Genomic DNA, 16,534 nt, shown 5'->3' on the forward strand with positions numbered 1-16,534 from the left:
ATTGTAGAGTATTGATAGGGTATTGCAGACTATTGGCAGGGTATTGCAGAGTATTGGCAGGGTATTGCAGAGTATTGGCCGGGTATGTATTGGCAGGGTATTGCAGAGTATTGATAGGGTATTGCAGAGTATTGGCAGGGTATTGCAGAGTATTGGCACAGTATTGCAGAGTATTGGCAGGTTATTGCAGAGTATTGGCAGGGTATGTATTGTAGAGTATTGGCAGAGTATTGTAGAGTATTGATAGGGTATGTATTGTAGAGTATTGATAGGGTATTGCAGAGTATTGGCAGGGTATTGCAGACTATTGGCAGGGTATTGCAGAGTATTGGCAGGGTATTGCAGAGTATTGATAGGGTATTGCAGAATATTGGCAGGGTATTGCAGAGTATTGGCAGGGTATGTATTGCAGAGTATTGGCAGGGTATTGCAGAGTATTGATAGGGTATTTATTGCAGAGTATTGGCAGGGTATTGCAGAGTATTGATAGGGTATTTATTGCAGAGTATTGGCAGGGTATTGCAGAGTATTGGCAGAGTATTGCAGAGTATTGACAGGGTATGTATTGGCAGGGTATTGCAGAGTATTGATAGGGTATTGCAGAGTATTGGCAGGGTATGTATTGCAGAGTATTGGCAGGGTATTGCAGAGTATTGATAGGGTATGTATTGTAGAGTATTGATAGGGTATTGCAGAGTATTGGCAGGGTATTGCAGACTATTGGCAGGGTATTGCAGACTATTGGCAGGGTATTGCAGAGTATTGGCAGGGTATTGCAGAGTATTGGCAGGGTATTGCAGAGTATTGATAGGGTATTGCAGAATATTGGCAGGGTATTGCAGAGTATTGGCAGGGTATGTATTGCAGAGTATTGGCAGGGTATTGCAGAGTATTGATAGGGTATTTATTGCAGAGTATTGGTAGGGTATTGCAGAGTATTGATAGGGTATTTATTGCAGAGTATTGGCAGGGTATTGCAGAGTATTGGCAGGGTATGTATTGCAGAGCATTGGCGGGGTATTGCAGAGTATTGGCAGGGTATGTATTGCAGAGCATTGGCGGGGTATTGCAGAGTATTGATAGGGTAGTGCAGAGTATTGGCAGGGTATTGCAGAGTATTGACAGGGTATTGCAGAGTATTGGCAGGGTATTGCAGAGTATTGATAGGGTATTGCACAGTATTGGCAGGGTATTGCAGAGTATTGGCAGGGTATTGCAGAGTATTGATAGGGTATTGCAGAGTATTGGCAGGGTATTGCAGAGTATTGATAGGGTATTGCAGAGTATTGATAGGGTATTGCAGAGTATTGGCAGGGTATTGCAGAGTATTGTTACTGATAGGGTATTGCAGAGTATTGGCAGGGTATCGCAGAGTATTGATAGGGTATCGCAGAGTATTGATAGGGTATTGCAGAGTATTGGCAGGGTATTGCAGAGTATTGATAGGGTATTGCAGAGTATTGATAGGGTATTGCAGAGTATTCGCAATAATGAAGTCAGCTGGTTAACTCCTTCCTGTGTCATGACCTACAGTCAGTAAGGACGTAAGACAGAAGCAATAAATATGTTTGGAATCATGGATGGAGGACAGTAAGGTAAGTGACTGTAGATTTAATGGAAAGCGCTGATATTTTTGCAAAAAAGTACATGAATGCTATATTGGTACATGGGGGGCTGGAATTTATAAAAAAAAAAATGTGAACTTAGCCTTTAGGCATTAATTTCTTTATGAAAAAGTTTAGGCTTTACACACCTTTTCATTGCTTCTGTGGCTGGACATAGAATTCACATTTTAACCCCTGAAGCCAGTATGACAGCTATGCTCAATGTTCAGTTTAGCATAGTAGATATGAATTATATGTGCCTTTGCAGATAGCATGGGAAATCAGCCATCATATGACTCTTATCTGAGGGACAGATAATTAGTCATTGGAAAGTCCCAAATGAATAAACCTTCCCACAATAGTGCGTTATAGGAAATTGAGACTTGTATACACCTAGTTTTATGAAGCATCTTTAATTCTTTTAAATGATATATGAATGCCGGTGCACAGGTTACTGAGTTCTTCCACTGTGTCCCTGAATAATTATTCCAGCCATCATAAGACAACAGCTCAAGCTACATTTTTATTCACCAGTAACTGATAAAAGTATATAGCACTGAAATAAGAGCTTCTAAGTTATGTTCCACGGCGCATAACTGTGTATTCCACTGACATACAGGCTTTCTGGAAAAATTCCCAACATTCTTCAAACTGCTTCATGCAATATCCAGCCAAAACCATTCCCCTCAAGTTACACTTAATGAATTTATATCAGTATTATATATACCACATGTTGCTATGGAGAAATTTGGGATCGAATTAGGAAATGGCCTTTCGTACGTCTACTATCGAGTAACTTAGAGGCTTACTGCAGAGTAGATTTCCCTCATAGGCACCTGATCGGTTGTCAAGATAAAGTGGTACAGCTGTCAGTGCATGCTATCCCCCACCCATAATGACCAGCTATTATTAGACAAGACCAAACTGTTCTGGTGGACACATTCATGCTCATCAGAGCATGGTTTTTCACCCTTGCTTTTTTTAGCGTAATATCCCCAGAGTGTATTAAAAGCTATAGCTATTACTTACATACAATAAACAGATCAATTCTCTCACAGGCTATTCAAAGTGTAAAAAAAATACATTAACCACGTCTGTAAAGTGCTTTGAAAGAGGCCCCTGCTGGTGAAATTATGAGACCCCTAGACACCATAGATGTCGTAAAAGCATTTTAATATAGTGGAGGGTGGGGATAGGGTGTAGTGTAGTGTAACCTCCATTACACTGTCAGTGGTAGAATCACCAAAATATAGCTGTCACAATCCTTAATTGAAGTTGCCTCCTTGTGTACCAAAACACTGCAGAATCTTGATCACTTGGAAAATGAATTGAATCTCTGTTTCCTGGCCAGTTGTCACCATTGTCAGAATCCATATTTCCCAACTGTCCCTCATTTCGAGGGACTGTCCCTGATTTGGAGCAATGTCCCTTTGTCCCTCTTTCCCCCTCTTTTGTCTCTCATTTTGGTCTGATCCATATGGTTGTACAGAAAATGCACTTTTTATCTTTCAAAAAGTGTTTCCCAGTGCTAAACCTTTCATCCAATTTCTAAATTGCTGCATTTGTACATTTTAAAAGCCAATATAGTGGAATAGTAGCGGTAAAAAAAAAACACTTCTGGATTTAATTAACCTTCTTTTTTTTTCTCCTTTAAGGGGGTGTGGCAGGGGACGTGTCCTATGCCTGCATACATTTGTTAGTAGGTGTCCCTCATTACCATCTCAAAATTTTGGGAGGTATGCAGAATCCTTAATGTGGGAAAGGTATTCAGTGTCCTCTAGCTCTAGAATACACAGCAGATTGACTAGGGCTGGTACTATACACACACATTTTTGTGTGTTGCGATGGGAAGTGGCACATTGCATTAGAAGCTTTTCAAAATGAATGGGCTATAGTGTATAAAAATGCATACTCCATTTTTTGCAGTGCATCACAAATGTATACAATGTTACAGTGCAGATGTGTTCTGTTGATGTATTCAGTTGCTATTCATAGTAAATACCACTGCAATTCACCAACAACTGCTGTGCATTCTTCCACATTATAACAAAAGTAGCAAAACTATTAGGTACTGTAATTCTGAAGTATAAGACGCACAGGGACAGGGGATGACTTATCTGTCCGCTGCTACTTCTTTCATTGACTAGTCATACAGTGAGGTTGGAGGCCTGTAAATATTAATGATCTGCAGCAGAAATAAATCAGGTTCTTGCCTTGCCAGACATGTCTGTATAGTGTTGCAAGACTGTATGCATCTCAGAACTGAATGAACAAGAATACAAATACAAGTAAAACATCTACCTTGTATCATGTATTTCATCTATGTATTAAGCTGTTTGCCTGGAGTCCCCCTACCCCTTACACTTACCTGAGTCCAATCTCTAGCTAGTGCTGTGCAGGAAGGCAGCGGCTCTCTTCTCTATGTGACTTCTCTCTGGACAAGGAGGCAGCAGTGAAATCTATCTATCAGAATGCATGTGCTTCCACTGTGGAGACACTTATAAGTTAGTGTTAGGGACCACAGATACCAGGGTGCCGTGGCAAGGCTCTGTGGCTTATGCATGCATTTGCAAATGCGTGCAGACTAAACCCCTGTTTTTTTTCAATTGAATATGCTTCTGTGTACATAGATTATAGACAGAGAACTACACATAGAGCCCACTAGCTTGTCTTTTGGACTTCATTGGGTGTCATTTGTGCCATTCTTACCCACTGTAGCCTTTATAAGTAGCAGTGAGCAGGTCTTGGTCCTCTGTACTACATTGGGTGTCATTACTCTTTATCTTTATCCACTGTAGGCATTAAAAGTAGCAGTGTCTTTCTGCCTTCCTACAAATAAGTATACAGACAATATACAGATAAGGTTCCACATTATGAAGTTCATTATGATGTTTGCTTATGTAGTCCTCTTTTGGGGGGTTTATATGAAATGGATACCAGGATATTGCACTAAACCTATAGGTAAATAAGAGAACCAGAACCTTGTTAAGTGAAAGGGTTGTTTTGATAATAAATACATGTGGCTGGGACCTTCTCTCTCTCCACTTCCTCCTTCCAGGATTTTTGCCCAACAACTCCCGAGTCAGGAAGTGACATACATCATTTTATATTACAGTGTGCTACTAACAACTAAAAGTAGAGGGCAGCAAATTCCTACACCTATTATTTCAAAATGTCTGTAATTTAACAAATTCAAATCTTGGTATTCAGCCTTCATGTTATAATTATTCATAATTTCCACTGACTCAGTTTTGTTCAAATACTGTGACAGTCTCACGGAATCCTGGACAGTTGGTGGTGTCTGCTGAATTGTGCTGAAATCATTCAACTGTGTTCTTAAGCCTCTTGGTGGCTGCGTCTTGGTGCCCAGTGGCTGCATATTTGTGTGCAATACCGACAGAGCTGTGCCGAGAGCGTGCATTTTACACTCATGGAAAATTCCCAATTGCCGTTTGCGATTGGGACTTTTCCAATCATGTGACTGTCATGACAGCCATTCATGGCGGCCACATGGCCATAAGCCTCGCCCCATCTCATGGCATGGCAAACACCTTAAAGGGCTGGTCGTAGCCAGGCACCAAGGGGTTAAAGTGGCAGTGAACTGTCTTTTTAAAAAAAGGAGTTTTTATAACAGAAGAGGCCTCTTCTGTCATAAATTACCCCCTCCCCCATCGCTGCAGTGAAGTGACACCAATGCGTATGCGCGGGAGTGACCGTAGTCCGTCCATTCAAGCTGAATATTTGAAACCAGGGAGGAAGACTGGGTTAACATGGAAGAGCTGTGGACCAAAGAGGACCGCGAGAGCCCATCACTGAATGTACCTTCTACCATCTGTAGGTAAGTCTCTCATAATGTACATTTTGACTTAAACCTACAGGGGGGGGCACATTTTTTAGTCTCTTAATGAGACTGTAATAGAACTTTAATAAATGTAGGATAAAGCCACTGAGTAACCATTCAGACTACAAGAATGAGATTTTATAACCAGGTGTACTACACAGAAAAGAAATGAGGAATCAGACTGCATCAAAATATTGGTAGTTATTGCTGTCCTCAGTAGGAGGAACCACAACCACATTGCATTTCATACTCATTAGATGTGTGAGCAGTGGTCAAAAGTTGATGCTTCAAGTTCACTGAATGCATTCTTAGAATTAATTGCTTAAGCAAAATCCAATCATTCTGTAGTTTGTCAGTTGGTGATAACTTTGATATTTTTTTTCTCTTTTGTTCATCGACGGGCACAGCGCCTCCTTAAACTTGAACATTGGGTTATATCACCTCTGCAGGAGTAGGACTAGGCAGAACAAAAAACACCTGGCTATGCCCATTGGGGTGTTCTCAGTCTGTATATAACCCCCCCCCCCTGCTCTAGGTACATTTTTACTTAAACCTACAGGGGGGGGCACATTTTTTAGTCTCTTAATGAGACTGTAATAGAACTTTAATAAATGTAGGATAAAGCCACTGAGTAACCATTCAGACTACAAGAATGAGATTTTATAACCAGGTGTACTACACAGAAAAGAAATGAGGAATCAGACTGCATCAAAATATTGGTAGTTATTGCTGTCCTCAGTAGGAGGAACCACAACCACATTGCATTTCATACTCATTAGATGTGTGAGCAGTGGTCAAAAGTTGATGCTTCAAGTTCACTGAATGCATTCTTAGAATTAATTGCTTAAGCAAAATCCAATCATTCTGTAGTTTGTCAGTTGGTGATAACTTTGATATTTTTTTTCTCTTTTGTTCATCGACGGGCACAGCGCCTCCTTAAACTTGAACATTGGGTTATATCACCTCTGCAGGAGTAGGACTAGGCAGAACAAAAAACACCTGGCTATGCCCATTGGGGTGTTCTCAGTCTGTATATAACCCCCCCCCCCCCCGCTCTAGGTATTCAGTGTATTTCTGTCTAGTCAGGAGTAAGGACCTAGCTCCTTGCTGTGATCTTTTGGTCCTAGCAAATTTAACTTTTTGTCTCTTTTTCTCCTGGGAGATCTGCAATCAACTGCCGGGCTTGGCAAAGGGCTGGATAATCTAGATCCAGTCTCCCCAGTCTAGGCAGCAAGTGCGTGCAGACCGCAGCTATGCACTAGGTCAGCTGGGACATAGCCTCAATGGACGGAGGCTGGCCCGCGAGTTAAATGTCTCGCAGGGTCGCATACGAATGGGCTCTGGACTGACTTATTTTGATAGGTTTAGCTATAAGGAATGGGAACAACCAAAATCACCCTTTGTGGTCTCCAAACATTTCTCAGTATGCTACCCCTTTGAAGAATCACTTTTGAGAAGGTGGACTACCCCACCATGGTGGTCCCTCCTGGTTCCAGGTTGAATAGAACAACCATGATCCTAGTAGAGGAATCCCCATCCTTTAAGGACCCGGCTGACAGGAAAGCGGTGGCTGTGGCAGTCTTGGCCTCGGCCCTGGTGTCGCGGCGGGGTCTGGGTAGTGAGAAGGTTCCCTGATTTAGCGGACCAGTTAGTCCATGGGCAACAGTATATTTGTGATGCAGCCTTGAATGCAGCTCCTGTGCTGTCCAAGCTTTCTATTTCAGAGGTGGTGATTAGACGTGTGCTATGGCTTAAGAATTGGTCGGCAGACCAAGCCTCTGAAAAAGCTCTCATTGATCTGCCTTCATTGATCTGCTCTGATTGATCTGCCCTCTATTCGAGAATATTTGAGAGATTCCCTTACCTACGTTGTCCCAGAAGGTGGCATTCCTGGTGGCTATCACCTCGGCCCACAGGGTTTCGAAGTTGGCGGCATTATCCTGTTGTCCCTATTTAGTACTCCATAGGAATAAAGTAGTGCATTGTCCCTATCCGTCATTTTTTCCCAAGTTTGTCTCTGACTTCCATTTGAATGAGGACATTGTGTTGTTATCCTTGTGTCCCAAGCCGGCTCATCCCAAGAAATTTGCTTTGCATACCTTGGATGTGGTTTGTGCAATTCAGGTGTATCTGGAATCCACTGAGTCCTTCCGGAGGTCAGAATCACTTTTTTTGGTTACACAGGGACCAAGGATAGGGCTGGCCGCTTCTTCGGCTACCATCTGCAGATGGATCAGACAGACTGTGACTATTCTATTAAGGGTTGGGTTCCTCCTTTCCCTGACACGGCGCATTCTACTCAGGCGCTTAGTACTTCTTGGGCCTCCCGTCATCAAGTGTCAATATCACAGGTTTGCAAGGCGGCCACTTGCTTGTCAGTGCATAGGTTCACTAAATTCTGTAAAGTAGATATTTTGGCATCTGCGGATGCTTATTTTGGCCGCAAGGTTTTGCAGGCTGCTGTTTAAGAGGGGGGTTCCCTCATAAGGGGTGTTTTTTCTTTAAACATTTTTTATTTCAGATGGGCCTCCTGTGACCCGGTTAAGGCTCCTGTGTCTTGGTTAGGGATCTTGTGGTTAGCCTTGGGTTATTTTGCCTACCCTTCATTTTTCTTTGGCACTGCTTTTGGATGTCCCTATGGTCAAGATTAAGGAGGTGCTGTGTCCGTCGATGAACGAAAGAGAAAATGGGATTTTTGTACTGACCGTAAAATCCATTTCTCTGAGTTCATCGACAGACACAGCGCCCACCCCTCTATGAAGTTTTTGATACTTCTATTACTGCTTGCTACTAAACGGAATACCTAGAGCAGGGAGGAGGTTATATACTGACTGAGGACAGCCCATTGGGCGTAGCGAGGTGTTTTTTGTTCTGCCTACTCCTGCAGAGGCGATATAGCCCAATGGTCAAGATTAAGGAGGCGCTGTGTCCGTCGATGAACTCAGAGAAATGGATTTTACGGTGAGTACAAAAATCCCATTTTACCCAAATTTACCCAATTTATTCATTTTCATATTATCATTATTTCAGAGGTTCTTAAACTTTTTATTCTGAGGTCCTAAATAAAAATATTTTTAACATAAAGGTTTTCAAGAAGAGAATTATTACCAAAAAACCATACAAAGACAATAGGTGAATAAAAAACAAACAAAAGTAAAATGTATTTGCCCAAGAACAGTTCCTATTTTTTTCACAGTTAGGAGTAGGGATGAGCTTCGAGTTCGAGTCAACCTCATGTTCGACTCGAACATTGCCTGTTCGCCTGTTCACCGAACAGCGAACAATTTGGGGTGTTCGCGCCAAATTCGAAAAGCCGCGGAACACCCTGTACATGTCTATGGGAGTAATCTAAAGTGCTAATTTTAAAGGCTTATATGCAAGTTATTGTCATAAAAAGTGTTTGGGGACCTGGGTCCTGCCCCAGGGGACATGTATCAATGCAAAAAAACGTTTTAAAAACTGCCATTTTTTCGAGAGCAGTGATTTTAATAATGCTTAAAGTGAAACAATAAAAGTGTAATATTCCTTTAAATTTCGTACCTGGGGGGTATCTATAGTATGCCTGTAAAGGGGCGCTTGTTTCCCGTGCTTAGAACTGTCCCTGCACAAAGTGTCATTTGTGCAGGAAAAAAGTAATTTAAAAGCACTCGCGGCTATAATGAATTGTCGGCTCCCAATAATACAGAAAACAGTCATTGAAAGTCACTAATAAAAGAAAAAAAAAAGCGAGGGGAACCCTGCGTCAAATTTTCGGAAAAAAATGACATGGCCCCCCCCCCCAAATATCCATACCAGACCCTTCAGGTCTAGTATTGATTTTAAGGGGAACTCCATGGCAAATTTAAAAAGAAATGGCCTGGAGTCCCCCCAAAAATCAAGAAAAGAGGGGGGACGAGAGAGTGCCCCCCCGAACCGTACCAGGCCACATGCCCTCAACATTGGGAGGATGCTTTGGGGTCGATGAGGACAAGGGCTTGTGGGCGGGGGGGCTTATCAGAATCTGGAAGCCCCTTTAACAAGCCCCCAGATCCCAGTCCCCCCTGTTTGAAATGGTAAGGGGGTACAAAAGTAGCCCTACCATTTCACAAAGAAAGTGTAAACATTTTTTTAAAAACACACAAACACCGTTGGGAAAAGTCCTTTCAGCTCCTTGGCACATCCCATGTCGTAGTAATTTTTTTAGTACATCTCCCACCACTTCAGGAGTCATCTTTTGACTCTTTCCTTCTTTTCAGGTGATAACGGGAAGTCTTGAAGGTAGAACTGTGGGTGTCTCACCCAGGGCTCCCCCCACTAATCTGGATGGTGCTACTGGTGTTGCTGTGTTCACCTGCTCAAGCAACATCAAGGTTTTTGCCTGACTGAGAGGTCGGTATTGTCCTGGATACTGACAGGAATCTTCCAATGAATTTGCAGCAAGACCTTCGTTTATACTACCTAGAGAATACGTTTTACCCTAGTGCAGGGATGTACCTTGGGCATTTGGCATAAGGGCCGGATCCTATATCTGGCACCCCCCCTCCATCTAGCACCCCCCCTCCCGATTGGCCTATGTTTCCTCCATAGATTCCCTTTAATTGATAATGTTTAGCATGTAGATAGTTGTGTGGGATACCTTCTTGTATACATGATTAACTACAAAATTTCATGGCTTTAAAAAAAAAAAAGAGGCAAAAATAATGGGGAACTATTTATAGTATAAGATCACACATTGCATAAGCCTGCCACAACGTCAATGTATCCCATAATGTAAGAATGTTCAGAAGAGTGCAGGCTCCTGGTTTAATTTACTGGTTTCATATACATATGTGGCTGGGCTGGCAGGCTGTGGCTGGCAGGCTCTGGCTGGGCTAGCAGGCTGTGCCTGTGTTGGCTGTGGCTGGCAAGCCCTGGCTGGGCTGGCAGACTATGGCTAGGCTGGCTGTGGCTGGCAGGCCCTGGCTGGGCTGGCAGGCTGTGGCTAGGCTGGCTATGGCTGGCAGGCACTGGCTAGGCTGACAGGCTGTGGCTGGGCTGGCTCTGGCTGCCAGGCCCTGGCTGGGGTGGAGGCCGAGCTGTGGCTGATATGGCAGGCAGGCAGGCTGGCTCCACACTTCCCTCCATGTCAATAGCCTTCTGCCCAAATAATGAGCGCTCACATGGTCTCTGTAATTTAATTTACTTTAAGGCAAACAGAGAGAATCCTTCTACGCACTGTTTGCCTTAAAGTAAATCTGGGCCGCTGCAGGCGGAGCACTGCACGTTGACATGCTGATGTTGATGTCAAGTGTCGTCATGTGTAGCGCCTCCACACGCTGTGGCCCGGGAACCCATAAGAATCCTCCTACCTCTGCTCCTCTGGGTGGCCAGGCCCCTCCTCCTCTGCTAAAACAGTGCTGACTGACCTGAGGATTGTCATCAGGCAGCCAGCGCTAGACAGAAATACATGTAACTGGCAGTGGCACACTTACTATGTGCTACTGCCAGGTGCCAGCCCAGACACCCCCAGTGAATAAGTGGTGCCTGCCTGACACCCCTAAGTGGTAAAGCCCCCCCTGATTGGTACGCCACTGCCTGAGCAGTTTCCCCAGGTTGCAGCACTTTTTTTGAGAGCTGTGTGGGCAGACACACACAGACCTGCCACTATGAATGCAGATCCGATCCCAGTGCAGTGGTGTTGGCGGGGAAGGAGGGGGGCAGCCCACAGCACAGCCATCCATCCCCCAGATCCCTCACTGCTCACAGCAATGGGACAAGCAAGGGGAGATCCACAAACATCCGGCACCTGGCTAAGGCCTCATGTACACTGCTTTTTGTATTTTTTTTCCAAAGCTCCTGAACTCATCTCAATAAAAGCCTATTTGTCTATGTACACATAGGCTTTTATCAACATTTAGGAGCAGCAGAGTTTAGGGGCAGTTAAACCTCCCTCTCCTGAACACAGAAATAATGTATTCAGGAGAGGAATGTTTTGGCTAAAATCGTAAATGTGGCGAAAACATGTTACCCCCTTTTTTTTGGTCAAGTTTAGCATTTTTCTGCTGCCAGGAGTAACGTTTGTGGCAAGTGTCCATGTAGCCTAAATATAATTTCTGCACACATGCTTTGGTTTGCATTTGGTTTGGAATTTCACCTCATCCAGTCTCTTCATGGTTATATGTTTTAGTTCGTTGTTCAGTTTAAAATGAAGTACACCTTTATTCAACCTGGTTAAGTGTAATGCATACTCAAAACGCATTTACATTATTCTAACTTAAGCCATTCAGGAGAACTGAAAACCCATAGAGGAAATTCATCCGAGTGAAATAGTACCCAGGATCTCAGTTCCAGCATTCTTACTTTACAGCATCATTAATGTGCTGCTAAACTTAGGAAACCACAATTCCAGTAAGCTTTGTGGCTTTTTCCAAATGGCTGGAATGAGATAAGTAGGATTAACAGTGGCTGAGAAGACGGTTATATGGCTCAGCCCTGATCAATAAACCAGTAACTCATATCCGAGATCTTTGAAGAAATTAAAGCTATTGTTTATACAGTTGTTAATTATCCCATTGGGATATACAATGTTAACTTAAGCTAGCATTACTCTTCTAGTGGAAATGAAACATGAACAAATTCTTAGCATTATATTTGTTTTTTTTGTACTACAGTAATAAAGAAACCATTCACACTGAGCAAATTATTAGCTTAGGTTCGTGTAGTGCGGGTCGTGTTTGCATGGGTACAGCAGCCCATTCAAATGAATGGGCTGCTGTACCTGCAGGAGACACAGGAAAAGGTCCCTGCACCTTTTTAAAATTGCAGCCTTAGGAAAAACGCATGTTTTTTTTGGGGGGGGGGGGGTTTAAGCGAATTAATGGCAGCCCCACATATCTGCTAAATAGCAGCACAGTTTGCCTGCGAGAATGTACACAGTTTACACGCATTCTTGCACCCGCATATATGTAAACCTAGCCTTAGCTTCGATGATATCCCTAAATAACAACCTAACCTTAAGCTGATATTTTATATTTGAGTGTTTTGTAGCTTCTTATACAGTTGGACCTAATGTAGAAGTTAGGGAACTACTTACGTTATATCTATTTATATTTATATTTTCTTTATATCACACAAAATATTGATTCATAGACCCCCAGATTCTCATAAAATAAGACATTAGTATACCATCTGTTTTTGATACAAGCTCCCTATCATGAGTGTCTCAGAAGTCCTTTGTTCCCTGCCAAACCATCATAGTTTACCAACTGTCTAACTCCGAACAAGCTAGATTACCCACAATATATAATTTAAATAACTGGTACTCACAAAATAACATTGTGCTACATGTGAAACGTGTTAGCTTCTGTTTGCTCACAGGCCTCTTGTACACTGTACTGATGTATGAGCATCAGTCATTCCTGGCAGAAGAAAATGTGACGATGGCCTGTTTATCACTTGCACGTTTACTTTTTTTCCCGCATATTTGTAAGCATATTTTCCACATATTTGCAAGCATGCACACAAAAGTATAAAAATTATTTTAGCTTTAGTTTAATAAAGAAAGTTTTGCATATGCACATATTTGCACACATGCATGCCAAAATACTGATCAGCAACTCAGACTTATGTTTTTTGTTCTTTACTGATCTATGCGCACCCAGCACATGTTTGCGTATTGTAACAATGGGCTGACTTGAGATCAATAAAATATGTCTGTATGCCTGGAAACTGAGCATTTTCAGGCAGCAGTGTTCAAGAGGCTATATACTGTATACATACAGTATCCCACAAAAGTGAGTACACCCCTCACATTTTTGTAACTATTTTATTCTATCTTTTCATGTGACAACCCTGGAGAAATGACACTTTGCTACAATGTAAAGTAGTGAGTGTACAGCTTGTATAACAGTGTAAATTTGCTGTCCCCTAAAAATAACTCAACACACAGCCATTAATGTCTAAATGGCTGGCAACACAAGTGAGTACACCCCTAAGTGAAAATGTCCAAATTGGGTCCAATTAGCCATTTTCCCTTCCTGGCCTCATCTGACTCATTAGTGTTACAAGGTCTCAGGTGTGAATGGGGGAGCAGGTGTGTTAAATTTGGTGTTATCGCTCTCACTCTCTCATACTGGCCACTGAAAGTTCAACATGCACCTCATGGCAAAGGACTCTCTGAGAATCTGAAAAAAATAATTGTTGCTCTAAATAAAGATGGCCTAGGCTATAAGAAGATTGCCAAAACCCTGAAACTGAGCTGCGGACGGTGGTCAAGACCATGCAGCTGTTTAACAGGACAGGTTCCACTCAGAACAGGCCTCATCATGGTCGACTAAAGAAGTTGAGTGCACATGCTCAGCGTCACATCCAGAGGCTGTCTTTGGAAAATAAATGTATGTATAAGTACAAAGTTCTAATGCACTGGTATAGGACTCCAGATATTCTACATGCCCGTAACAGGTTAATTTCGAAACAATGCTGGAGATGTGGTGGGGAAGTCGGCTCTCACTACCATATTTTTTGGGACTGCCCCCTAGTCCACCAGTTCTGGCTCCAAGTCCAAAATCTGTTAGAAACACTGGCTGGCACTCCTATTCCCCTGACGCCCATGCATTATCTGCTAGGCCTCCCTTTCTCTGGTATTTCTAAGGCCTTGCGCAGATTGTTGTCCTTTATCTTATTGGCTGCTAAAAGGGTCATACCCAGGTTATGGTTGTCCACCTCTCCACCTACACTTCCGCAATTGATCACCACTGTAGCTGACATACGCAGAATGGAACACTTGACGGCCGTAGTGGAGGATAAGATGCAGAAATTTTCTAAAATTTGGTCAACATGGGATGAGTCTACATATGGTTCTGATGGGATTGCTCCTACTTAGATAAAACCTGGATACATACATGTCCCCGAGAGAAGGTCTGAAATCTATTTTTTGTTTTTTCCTTAAAGCTCTCTTTGATGTTACATAGTCTGTTTACAGATTCTGTCTATAACCCCCTTAAAGATACGGTGGAAGACCACTACTTTAATCACATCGCTATGCCTCTATATGTTTATATTTTGTATGCCTTGTAATCAAAGTATACCTGCATTCTTGATACGTTAATATTCATATCTTGTGTATATTTTCTTCTGTATGATGTTGAAAATTTAAAATAAACAATTACAAAAAAAAAAAAAATGTATGTATAAGTGCTGCCAGCATTGCTGCAAAGGTTGAAGGGGTGGGGGGTCAGCCTGTCAGTGCTCAGACCATACGCCATACACTGCATAAAATTGGTCTGCTTGAATGTCATCCCAGAAGGAAGCCTCTTCTAAAGATAATGCACAGGAAAGCCTGAAAACAGTTTGCTGAAGACAAGCAGACTAAGGACATGGATTACTGGAACCCTGTCCTGTGGTCTGATGAGACCAAGATAAACATATTTAGTTCAGATGGTGTTAAGCGTGTGTGGCGGCAACCAGGTGAGGAGTACAAAGACAAGTGTGTCTTGACTACAGTCAAGCATGGTGATTGGAGTGTCATGGTCTGGTGCTGCATGAGTGCTGCCGACACTGGGAAGCTACAGTTCAGTGAGGGAACCATGGATGCCAACATGTACTGTGACATACTGAACCAGAGAATGATCCCTTCCCTTTGGAGACTGGGCCGAAGGGCAGTATTCCAACATGATAATGACCCCAAACACACCTCCAAGATGACCGCTGCCTTGCTAAGGAAGCTGAGGGTAAAGGTGATGGACTGGCCAAGCATGTCTCCAGACCTAAACCCTATTGAGCATGCAGGCCATTTTTGCCCAGTCTTTTCCTGATGGTGGAGGCATGAACGCTGACCTTAACTGAGGCAAGTGAGGCCTGCAGTTCCTTGGACGTTGTTGTGGGGTCTTTTGTGACCTCTTGGATGAGTCGTCGCTGCGCTCTTGGGGTAATTTTGGGCGGCCAGCCACTCCTGGGAAGGTTCACCACTGTTCCATGTCTTCGCCATTTGTGGATAATGGCTCTCACTGTGGTTCGCTGGATTCCCAAAGCTTTGGAAATGGCTTTATAACCCTTTTCAGACTGATAGATCTCAATTACTTTCTTTCTCAATTGTTCCTGAATTTCTTTGGGTCTCGGCATGATGTGTAGCTTTTAAGGATCTTCTGGTGGACCTTACTGTGTCAAGCAGCTCCTATTTAAGTGATGCCTTGATTTTGAACAGGTGTGGCAATAATCAGGCCTGGGTGTGGCTAGAGAAATTGAACTCAGGTGTGGACAACCACAGTTATAGTATGTTTTAACAAGGGGGGCAATCACTTTTTCACACAGGGCCATGATGGTTTGGATTTTTTTTCACCTTTAATAATAAACACCTTCATTTACAAATTGCATTTTGTGTTTACTTGTGTTGTCCTTGACTATTGTTTAAATTGGTTTGATGTTCCGAAACACTTAAGTGTGACAAACATGCAAAGGAACAGGAAATGAGGAAGGGGGCAAACACTTTTTCACACCACTGTATATATATATAGATATAGACGGGCACTGGACTACAGTTGTAGGGAGGGAGAGACACTGTTTTATTTCTGCTTCCCGTTCTACAGGGATACTGAAGCAACTGAGTGGCTGACTTTATGAACTACAAAATCCCTCTATGCTCTGGGGCATGGGATGGGCAAGAGAGAGACTTAAATAGAGAGTTGCCTTAGAAAAAACATTCTAGTGCTGAAAGATTTCTGAAGGTCACAGCCACATATCCTTCTTCCCGGGGGATCACTTTACTAAGGTCCAGAGTCCAGAGCAAGAGCGCGAGGCATCTAGCAGCAAAGTCCACATCACATTTCCTCTTTTACTGCTGCTGGGAGACCCAACTGTGCCGAGGCTCATTAGTGCAGAATCCTGCACTCTATATACATCCAAGCATAGCTGAGGGGGGCTGCACCACAAAAGACTGCCGTCTGGCCCTGGGAGGTGGTGAGAGGGCTGCCGACCCATGCTTCTCTGTTATTTTCTCATAGGACCACTGAGAGCAGGACATTAAAGTGTATGTAAACCCGATTCATGAAATTTGAGCTGGGCACATATCTGCAGTATTTTCTTATCTCTCTCCAAAGCACTATGTCACGAGGCTGTCTCTTGCTCTGTAGCTCTG

Source organism: Lithobates pipiens, unplaced genomic scaffold (genome assembly GCF_037356315.1).
Source record: "Lithobates pipiens isolate NorthernLeopardFrog02 unplaced genomic scaffold, aLitPip1_a1.2 Scaffold_16, whole genome shotgun sequence".
Lineage (NCBI taxonomy): Eukaryota > Metazoa > Chordata > Amphibia > Anura > Ranidae > Lithobates > Lithobates pipiens.